Here is an 11,643-nt window from a genome sequence, read left to right as displayed (position 1 = left end):
ACTGCCTTTACCAAAAACCCAATTTCCCACTGTAGAGCAAATTTTTCCTTTTTGTAGGTAGTTCCTGCATTTGAGGCCCTGATATGTTCAAGAGTATAAATTGGATACCCCAGTGTGTGATATAAGCTCCATTTCAGCTCTTTGAGCAGCACTAGGAAGCAGATAACTGATGAGAGTGAAGCCCTATTCTATCTGCTGGGGTCACATTGTCTCATTAATTGCTTATGAGTTATCGCTGTACATATGTGAAACAGCTGGGGGCCATTACGATTTGGTTGGAAATAATACCCTAAAGAGCTCAGCGTTGCATTAGAGTTGTGTGCAAGTGTGTGGTTGTCTGTCAGCTGTGTTGGAGGTAGTCCCCCCCCCCCCTTCCCAAACAAAAATGAAAACCAAAATGTTTCCTCCCTCTCTCTCCCCCTCTTATCGGCGAACACAACAAGGCAGGTGACTCATTAACATTCTCTGGTCGCCGCAGGATTAAGAGCTTTGCAGGTTAAAAAACGTGCCGTAATCAAATTATTCAAATGACCCTTACTCGGCTTCGACCTTCATAGCACCATTTTCGAGACAATTACACCAAGCAAGTTGTGCCTGAAACCATCTTGTATCAGAGGGAAAGGGAGAGCAAGAAAGAAGAGCAGAATGGTGAGAGAAATAAAGTAAAAGATACCAAACACAAAACGTCTAAATGGAGAGTTAATTAAAATTGTTCCCTGAAAGATGTATTTTTCCCCCCAGTAGTTGATAAGGCTAGTCCTCACACTGTGAAAAAGGAATATGATATCTTTTTGGTTTATTACCCTTACAGCAGGCTCCCTGTGACCCTGCAAACTTGAAGCTTTGCAGATAAATGCATCCTTAGAAGATTTTTTCTTCTTTTATTCACCTGCAGGTATTTGCAGTTTTTGTTTTTATTGCGTAGTGCAACCTACCTACGATCCACTTGTGCATGTTTATTGTACTCTGTATCATAGGCATCAGAGAGTCTGCATGGAGCATTGAGTAAAACAACAAGGAACAACCCTCGGGATTTTCTCAGAATTTTGTTTTTTTTGACAAGCATTAAAAGCTGTTGCTCCTAAAAAAAACAAAAAAAAGCTAGCAAAGCCTCTCACATCAGGTAGAAGCAGGAAGCTGTCCTGTGCGACCACACTGCCTCTCTTTGTTGCAACACAAACTGTTTTTGTCTTTAATCATGTATCTTTTCAACTGTCCATATTTTAGAGCCAATTACCCAAAAGGTGTGTGTATGTGTGTTTCTGTTTTCCCTGATGTGATTGCTTTGTGTTACCCCTGGCATTTGGGGGAAATTTAAGAAACAATCTGCTGTACATCTCATCATTTCTGAGCAGCACTCCTGTTGGCCTCCAGGTAATTAGCGCTGGGCCTAGTGGGGGGAGCCAGCGTAGGCCCCCATCGCCAGACATGATAAATATTGACTTAGTCATACTCTTTCTTCTGCAGAGTTAATTAAAGTGTGGACTGTTTATTTTTCTGGGACTGCCAACTTGAATTTGATGCCTTGTATTAATCAACACCCACCATCTTTTCTGTGCATGTGAGAGCCACCCTCGCTCTCATCAATGGGAAATAAGTGGAAAGTGTGAGTGTTTGTGTATGGGCTTGTCTTGCAATAATTGGGCCAGTGTTTTAGATTTTCAGGATGATATGATTGCAAGTGCTAATTTATGTTAGGTTTAAGACTTGATATGTTGAGGGTTAAGAGTAAGGTTAACAATTAGGACAATGTTTTGTCATGTTAGGTGAGAGTTCAAAGCTGCACAGTCGTGGAGAGAAAGGGTCTACACTGTCTCAACATGACAACCCAATGCCTTATTAATATGGATTTCCCAGTTATGTGTGAAAGAACTTGACTGGCCTGCACAGAACTCTGACCTCAAACCAATCCACACATTTAAGATGAATTGTAACAGCAAATGTGAGCCAGCCAACATCAGTGTCGGACCTCACTGACGCTCTTGTGCCTAAATGAGAGCAAATCCCTGCAGAGAGGGTCCAAAATCTTGTGTGTTCAACAATCAAATGTGGGTGAAACATATGGGTGTCCAGATGCATTTGGCTACATATCATGCCACCTGCCATACTTAAAATGACCCTACAGAATAAAATGTTGATTCATTCAAGTATTGTATACCTTTCCTTCTTCAAATGTGCTATATCAATGGTAATGTACTGCATGCAATCCAGCAAAAACAGAGACACAACCATCCAGCCACTGGAGACATTGAGGCCTTTTATTATTTTACAACCGGACTGACAATATAACAAGTAAAATGGGGCTTTTTATATTAAACAACCAAAGAGTTTTAAGGATCTTTACAAATATGTCCATTGGCAAACGTGTTTATCTTTGACAGTACAATCAAACACTTTCTGTTGTATCAGATCAAAACTTTTCTCCTAATATTCTTAAAATATCTTATTAGACCAGTCAGTGACGAGCACATAACAATTAATCTTTTTATGAAGCTGAAGACCATGAGATGCAGTTGAAGAATGGCAAAGCTAGTATTCATAGGTACATGGTGAGACAGGAAACACAGTCCTAGATTAATGCATTTTGTTATTTCCTCTTTATTAAAGTGGATAATAGATTTTCTTTAAAGATCTGTAATCAATTGCAAACACTCTTGTATTATACTTTGTGTTTGTTGTGTGCATGATCTGACATTAGATTCCCAGGTGATGTTGACATCTTGTACACAAAAAAGGTACCTGCTAAATGCACCCTCTCTGTTCTTCGCTCATGTTGAGACAGGAAGCTGAAATCCTGACACAAGTGAGTCATTTAACCCTACAAATTTGCATTAATATGAAATGAATGGAGCAGGCAGCTTTGTGTTGCTACTGCAGAAAACCAGTGGAGTTGATGAGGAAAGGGCGTTCAAACAAAGCTTGAAGCTACTAGACAGCCGAACAAGCTTTGTTTCTCCTCGGGATCATCAAACTGCATTTCTTCACGTCTGTGTTTGTTGTTGCTGGGTAATTGAGTTGCACTGCTGTCACAGTGTGAGTCATCAGCGGCTCATTATTCCAGCTGCTGCCAGAGAAGAGGCAACATCAGCAGCCATGTTTAAGTGTGGTCATTATAATGACCGTGTACCTTACGCAGGAGAACCTCTTCTGACCCGGTCATGAAGACAGCCACTCCGTAGTCATAAATAATGCACTCATGCATGTGTGAGATTAATCAAAAACATGAAACTTCACTCTTTTGCATTCATAATTTAGAAGGTCAAGTAGGTTGTTTTGTGTGTTTTTTTAATACTTTTGAGTCTTTACAGCCTGTTTTTCCACATAGCTGAGAAATGTATGACAATCCAGGGTCTAAGCTTTACTCTTCCAGGTCATTTTCGCCTCAAACATTTTTGCCTTGTGCCATTTTGCATCCCAAACCACATCCTTACTTTTAAAATTCAATAATATAACTACACATTGGCTGCAGATTGAAGCTTCGAGTAACATCAAAAGGACACACACTCAAGAGATCAAGGGACCTGTGCCCTTTTAATAAATGTATGAACTCCAGTAACACCTGGTTCCGATAAAATAATCCATTAAGAGTTTTAAATTTTGATGTACATTATAATTGTACCAACTGATGAAATCACAAGGAAAGGACTCAAGAGCATGAATCAGAGGCAGGATTTCTGTTAAAGTCAGCCTTTACTTGCCAAAAACAGGTTCCGTACACAGGTGGTCAATCAGAGACAGGCCAACAAATCCAGCAGGGAGAAGGCAGCAAAGGCAAAAAAAGGCAGCAAAGGCAAAAAAAGTGAAGTCAGGGAAACAGGCAAAGTCTAAAAAACTGAGGTAATACAAAACACGAGGGAACAATGGTGGAAAGCTAAACAATGGGACTGACTGGCACTGAATGAGAAGAACAGAAACTAAATTCACTACAAGGTTGAGGCTAATGAGGGACAGGTGAAAATATAGCCATGTTTCGATCAAAAGTACCGTGGACTTTTAAGTCCCCAGATCTCTTTTCAAGGAACTGAAAGGTTCCTTCAGCCCACTGTTTTGTTTCCACCGTGATCTAAAGATCTGCGAAGATTAGGCAAATTAGGCTGTGGGCCTGTACGCCATACAAAGCGATGCACAGGCATCACTATTTGTAATCACTGTCCATGAGTAAAATTTATAAATGAACATAAGATTTGATTGGAATATAATGAAAAACTATAGGCTATGCTTGACCATTAAAGCAGCTGAGTATAATGGAGAGACACACAAAGTTTTTACAAATTTAATAACAAACTGGATAAAGCCATCAAGTTCTTAAAATAACTCCAGCGAAAGAGAAAGCAACACAAAAATAAAATCTCGACAGTTTGGAAGGTTATTAAAACATTTCCAGCCGACAAGAGCTGCAGATCTGCTGCAGTACTCATGTCTGTGTCCGTCTGAGCATCAGAGGAATGTGATGTTTAACAAGCTTTATTGCCTGTTGTAATCAGCCGTTCCGCTTGTTTTGGAGAGGAAGAGACCGACTTTAGCTTTGTGTAAAAACTTTCTGACTGATAAAAACTTAAAACAACTCTGGACCTAGTATTTAGTGTAACTCCATCAGCTGTTCACTGTAAACACGCCGCTGCACACTGAATGCTATTTACATTTATTGAATTATTTAACATTTAATGCCGAAGTACATCTCGGACGGACATCGGCGAGACATGTGTGGCTATTTGACTGTTGATTGTGATTTATTGGTTTGCAAACAAAAGGTAGAAAAGAGAGGAGCAGTAGTAGAAAAACAGCCGTCATTCACCAGTTAAAGCCAGTAGCCTCTACTCATACATTCAGAAATTCACTGCAAGGCAAGCCCCACCCCTGAAACGTGAGGAGAGGTGAGTAACAAAGTAAAAGAGGAAACACTGAACAAACTACACAAAGATAACATAACCTGGAAATCAGAATGGGATGTACACTTTCAACTCAGGATGCACGATAGTAATGGCACCTCGTCGGTATGGAAAGAAAAAGGCTTTGGCAAATGAACATTTCTGCTGATATGACAGGTTGAAAAGATGATGCTTATGTAACGTGAGTATGTCTGTGGTGTGGAGGTTTTTGAGGTGTCTGAAGCGGATAGCAAAGATGCAATTTGCAATGATTGCTCACCATCGGGCAGGGATTGACGATGATTCATGGCTTTCATAGTACTTTCTATTCTCCTTAAATGTAGCCTTTACCTTACAGTACATGTTGGTCTCCATCCTCTAAGAGTTAGTTTACATTTACAGTTTTCCTCCTCCATCACCAGCTTCCTCATCCCCTTTAGTCATGCATCATATTCTTCCCTCTGCAGAATGATTCATTTTTCATTTGATCTGGACACTGGAAGCAGAGCTAAATCCCCAGCGAGATTGCTGCCTGCCCCTTCAGAAAACTCCATCTCACTGGCAGCAGCCGTTTCTAAGGCTGCAGCCATTTTCCAGCACAGTTAATTTATACTGTAGATCACAATTGGGACTGCGTTGGATGAGTGATGTGTCCTATCTGATTCTTTGTCAGCAGCCATCAGCACTTATTTTCTGATGTTCAATGTGCAGTTATCTTGTTTGATATGGAGGCATGTAGGGTCAGCGCTCATGACGGGCTCTTCCCCTGGAGGCCACAATTAGTTAGCTAGCTGCAGAGATAATGGAAGGGAACACCTGATATTAATGTGAGTCGAGTCAAGATGTACACTTTACACTACACTCTGGCTCATGGCTCCAGGCTCTCCAAGTCAAATTGCCTTGTTTTTAAGGATATGTAAGGGAGTTTGAGAATAAACTAAAAATCCTCTAGAGTAGCAACTGCTAGCACAGATTTTATGTTTGCCTCTACAAATCCACCAGTCCCGATTGATATACAGCCACTAAACATTTAGATCAGTCAAAGAATAACACCATGAAACATTCAATCATGATTTAATGTATTTTTAATATTGAACGTCAGAGTTATGATAAAAAGCGACTGGGATCTCCATTTGTGGCACTGACTGCCAGCACTTCAGGTAATGGATATGGAAGTCTACACAGGGGAAATATCCCCACATCTAAAAGCCAATACCCCCCTTTCTTCTTCTTCTCCTCCTCTTGCAATACATTAATAATAACATTACTCATATAGAGCCAGAAAGAAATCCACATATTGTACAAGACTCCACCCAGAAATGATGATTTCCTCCCCCTTCTGTGTGGAACCCTTGCCTCTGGCCATGTTACTCCTGAGACAGGCGGCCAGCCACCTGCTGGATTTCTTCCTTGATCAACTGCAGGACAGGCCCCTTTGATCCCCCTATTTCACCAGCACAGACAATACCAGATGGCATAGAATCCCCAGAGAGAAATAAAAAGGAGGTAAGTGCAGGAAAGGAAGGATGCTGGCAAAAAGCAAGGACTGTGTTGTTCTCATTGACCCGCGAGCTAAATAAGATAATGAGCATGATCATTCCAGTGGCAGGGGAGGAACTGGACCCTGGCCAGTCAGGGCATGCTCATTTGCCTGGCATACACTAGCCTATTAGAGAAAGAGAAAGTGAGCTACTATCCTGCACGACTTCTCTTTCTACAGCTTCTACGAGCATACTGCCTGCCCATTAGAGAGAGGGACCTGCAGAAGAAGTCTTGTTTAGCACTCCCCGCTGCTCCTGCTGCCTGCCCTCTTCTTACATGGTGCTGCTTCCTCTGTCTGTAGTGATCTAGAGGTGTTTATAAGAGTGACAAACAAAGGGGAAACCAGGCAGAAAAAAACAGAAGAGAGACCAGGAAGGAGAGAAAAGAGAGAGATGTCAAAATCCTTTCACAGTGCGCACAGCAGTGGTTCCATTCAGATGCTACGGTTCAAACCGAGTGTTAAAATGAAGCAGAGATGTAGTCACTTTACTAAATGCCCAACTTGCTCTTGGAAAGCATATTTTACCAACAAAAATAAGAGCTTTAGCTGCAGGATAATTTGGTATTATTAGAATTTGGCTCTTATTTTCAGAGTTTTTGCCATCATTATATCATTTCTATCAGCTACAACAATACTGTACCAAAGCTCTAGTTTATAATGTTTTAAGGTTGCAATCAAGCAAACAGTTTAGCCATACTAATTCAGCTGAAAGTGAACGCACCAGCAATGTACAGGAATACAGAAGGTCAACGTTGAACCAGAAGTCAGTCTGTAAACAGTAATGGATATTTACACTTCGGATAATTTGATAATGGTAATTAGACATGTTTTATTATTAACACTTTTCACAGTAAAAATGCTTTACAACTTAAATGGAAAATGAAACATCAAGTTACAAAGTACATTGTAACATTAAAACAGAACATACAAACAAGCTCTACAATAAGGCAGTTAGAAACACCTTGGTAAATTATGCATAAAATGGGAGGGAGTGAAATGATCCAGTATCTCACAAAAGTGAGTACTACCCTCAAATTTTTGTAAATATTTGATTATATCTTTTCATGTGACAACACTGAAGAAATGACACTTTGCTACAATGTAAAGTAGTGAGTGTACAGCTTGTATAACAGTGTAAATTTGATGTCCACTCAATAACACATCACACAGCCATTAATGTCTAAACCGCTGGCAACAAAAGTAAGTACACCCCTGAGTGAAAATGTCCAAATTGGGCCCAATTAGCCATTTTCCCTCCCCAGTGTCATGTGACGTGTTAGTGTTACCAGGTCTCAGGTGTGAATGGGGAGCAGGTGTGTTAAACCTCATACTGGTCACTGGAAATTCAACATGGCACCTCATGGCAAAGAACTCTCTGAGGATCTGGAAAAAAAAAGTTGCTCTACATAAAGATGGCCTAGGCTAGAAGACGATTGCACAAGACCCTGAAACTGAGCTGCAGCACAGTGGCCAAGACCATACAGCGGGACAGATTCCACCCAGCCATCGTCGACCAAAGAAGTTGAGTGCATGCGCTCACTGCTCAACATCATATCCAGAGGTTGTCTTTGGGAAATAGACGTATGAGTGCTGCTAGCATTGCCGCAGAGGCTGAAGGGGTGGGGGGTCAGCCGGTCAGTGCTCATACTATATGCCGCACAGTGCATCAAATTGGTCTGCATGGCTGTTGTCCCAGAAGGAAGCCTCTTCACAAAAGTTTGCTGAAGACAAGCAGACTAAGGAAATGGATTACTGGAACCATGTGGTCTGATGAGACCAAGATAAACCTATTTGATCAGATGGTGTCAAACGTGTGTGTGTGTGGTGGCAACCAGTTGAGGAGTACAATGACAAGTGTGTCTTGCCTACAGTCAAGCATGGTGGTGGGAATGTCATGGTCCTGGGGCTGCATGAGTGCTGCCGGCACTGGGGAGCTACAGTTCATTGAGGGAACCATGAATGCCAATATGTACTGTGACATACTGAAGCAGAGCAAGATCTCCTCCCTTCGGAGACTGGGCCGCAGGGCAGTATTCCAACATGATTACGACCTCAAACACACCTCCAAGACGACCACTGCCTTGCTAAAGAATCTGAGGGTAAAGGTGATGGACTGGCCAAGCACGTCTCCAGACCTAAAACTTATTGAGCATCTGCGGGGCATCCTCAAACGGAAGGTGGAGCAGCGTAAGGTCTCTAACATCCACCAGCGTGATGTCGTCATGGAGGAGTGGAAAAGGACTCCAGTGACAAAGATGAAGTTCTGGTGAACGCCATGCCCAAGAGGGTTAAGGCAGTGCTGGAAAATGATGGTGGCCACACAAAATATTTAGACTTTGGGCCCAATTTGGACATTTGTGGCTGTTTGATGTTATTTTGAGGGGACAACAAATTTACACTGTTATACAAGCTGTACTACTTTACATTGTAGCAAAGAGCCATATCTTCAGTGTTGTCACATGAAAAGATATAATCAAATATCTACAAAAATGTGAGGGGTGTACTTACTTTTGTGAGATACTGTATAAGCTAGATAAGTTTAATTTAATAAGTCACTTAAAATAATTTAAGTCATTTAAAATAGGCAATTAGTCTTATTAATCTAAGCAGTGCTCTAAAAGTAAAGACTTTGTAATCTTGCCTCGCCTCTGGGATAACTAAGAGGCCATTTTTCAAGGATCTTGGTAGCTAAAATGAACTTCAGCTATGTGTCTGGCCATGCAATGCTTTAAAAGTGGAGAATCAAATCTTTAAATCAAGTCTATAATGAACCTTTTAGTTCTTGTTAAAATATATGCAGCAGAGTTTTGTACAATTTGTCCAAGGCTTCTGATTGAGGCAGTTAAAATAAACATTGCAGTAATAAAGAAGGCGAGAGATGAAGGCATGTATGACGGTTATAGTGTTTGTATAACTTGCAAAAAGATTCCCCATAAAACCACATCTTGTTTTTATGTTTTGGTATGGACAAATTAGGTATAAGTGAACTTTAGAGTTGCTAGGCGAACTCTTTCCCCCTTATTCCAGTCTTTATGTTCACCTAAGCATCTCCTGGTTCAGGCTTTATACTTAAAACACGAGTTCTGAAGATTTTCTCATCTTACTCTCGGTGAGAAAGCGAATAAGCACATTTCCCAATGTTGCTGATGTAGGATATTCCTTTAATGCAGCCAAATAAAAATCCAGGATTTGGGACTACCTGATCAAAAAACTGAGGGTTTTTGTCATTGTTTTCTTTTAGAAATTGTTTTCGCTGACCGGTGGGTTTGTTTATAGCTTTGTCTGATCACGTCACTGCTTGTGTTTGCTGCTCAATTTGTTTTTAGCTATGTCATTACATTTGCAGATCTCAGCAATTAACTTCAGCACCAATTAACATGATTGATGTAGCCTTAGAAAAAGACAAGTCTGCGAGATCATGTTTCATTTCCTCTGGCAGGTACATCTGGCTCTCCTCCCATTCAGACAGATTTACATCCTTCCTGGATTCGGAACGGATTCAACCCTTTCTCAAATATAGGGTGGGTTTGACAAGATGACTGACAGAGGGACACTGTTGAGAAATGTTTATAAACAACCAATGGCAGCTGCTGATTTAGAACTGTTTCCTTTGACTCCACTGTCACGTCAGTAATAAAAGAACTGGACGGTAAATTTTTTCTAAAAGACGAACAAACAATTGCACTTTGCTGTACTATCAACAGGAGTCTGGTAAGTTTAATTTAACAACTACACTACGTTACATGTTTCATTGCTTTGACTGGGTGTATGTCTATCTAATTGCATCCAGAGGCATTTTGGTCTCCGCCCATTGATAATGCCCTTTGGAAATCAAAAATAAACTGAGATGTTTCATGCGAATTTGTCTGACAATGCCAGGCTAGGATTGGCTATAACAATAAAATGATAACTATGCTAATTGTATCTTGACTATTAAGAAATTATTATATGATCCTCCTTAGCAGTGCATCTCCTCAATCTGTCTCCTGAATCTCACAGAGCAGAGTTGGCAGGGGCATGAGAAGGGGTATAAGGGAGAGCGTTCGGTGGCGTCTCACTCTGTGACCTCAGAGTGAGGATGATGCTGCAATGTGTACAAGAAAACAGACTGTGGGATCAAATGAAACAGACAAGGGAAGAGACCTGGGGGGGGGAGAGTGGATGGAGAGACAAGGAATTAAGAGCTGTGTGAGCGAGTCATAGGCCAGCGAGTGTAGGTCATCTGCTTGCTCTTTTGGCTTGCTTTAAAAACATGCCGGGGAAAAAAGAGGGAAATGGAAAATAAAGAGACAGAGGGAGGAAGTGATAGGATGGGGTGTATGCCGATGACAAGCTGCCACAGGGAGAGTGGAACAGGGCTCCCGCAATGCTCTGCAGGGTGAAAGGCCACGGCTGACACTGCAGAAGTGATATGGGAGCTGACAGGTAGAGGGGGCCAAAAAAAAGAGAGCAAAAAAAGGAGGGACAGATTCCTGCTGAGGATGAGTCCAACAACTCGACATGACACTTCGAAAAAGCTAATTTAGCGCTACTGAGAGATGATGTGTCGGGCTTTCTGCACCTCACTTTGCTGCTTCGTATGGAGACACTGATATAATTACACTTCCACACAGGACAGCTCGAAGCCTGGAGCCTTTTTATTTGGCATTTGCGTAATCCTTTGTGTTGAAAGGTTTTTAAACACAGGCCTGTCAACACTGAATTTTACACTTGATTATACTGCGTTCAGAACATACATTGTGGGTATTCTGCATCACACAGTTGATGTTCAAATGACAAGTATTGGTCCTCCAAGTTTGTTTCCTCACAGTGATGTCCTCCTGCAACTCTGCCAGGCTTTTGTCATCCGCTGCCAGAGACAATATTTCCTGAATGTATCAGAAATTAAGGGAGTTTGCTAATTAGACTTGCTATAGCGTGACTCCTCCCAGCAGATAATTTCTATGCTCATTTCTCTTTCCTTCTCCCCCTCATTTTATCACTCTTCCTCCTCTGTTTCTATCTCTCACCATCACCTTGAATCTGTGGAAGTGGCATGTTCCTGGGGGAAGCAGGGTGCAGGATGCAGGGTAATGAATCGGACCACAGGGGTCCCAGCGCCACTGTCACCTCTTCTCATGAGCGGTAATGAGCCGAGGTCAACGGAGAGGAGGCGCCTGGCAAAAACCTGGTGAAACAACATCACACTGCAGCACTGCCGCTCCAGAGCAAACCTCATTAACTGGGCTTCAA

This window comes from Micropterus dolomieu, linkage group LG01 (assembly GCF_021292245.1).
Source record: "Micropterus dolomieu isolate WLL.071019.BEF.003 ecotype Adirondacks linkage group LG01, ASM2129224v1, whole genome shotgun sequence".
NCBI lineage: Eukaryota > Metazoa > Chordata > Actinopteri > Centrarchiformes > Centrarchidae > Micropterus > Micropterus dolomieu.
The sequence above is the reverse complement of the archived record's forward strand: the minus strand, read 5'-3'. Positions refer to the sequence as shown.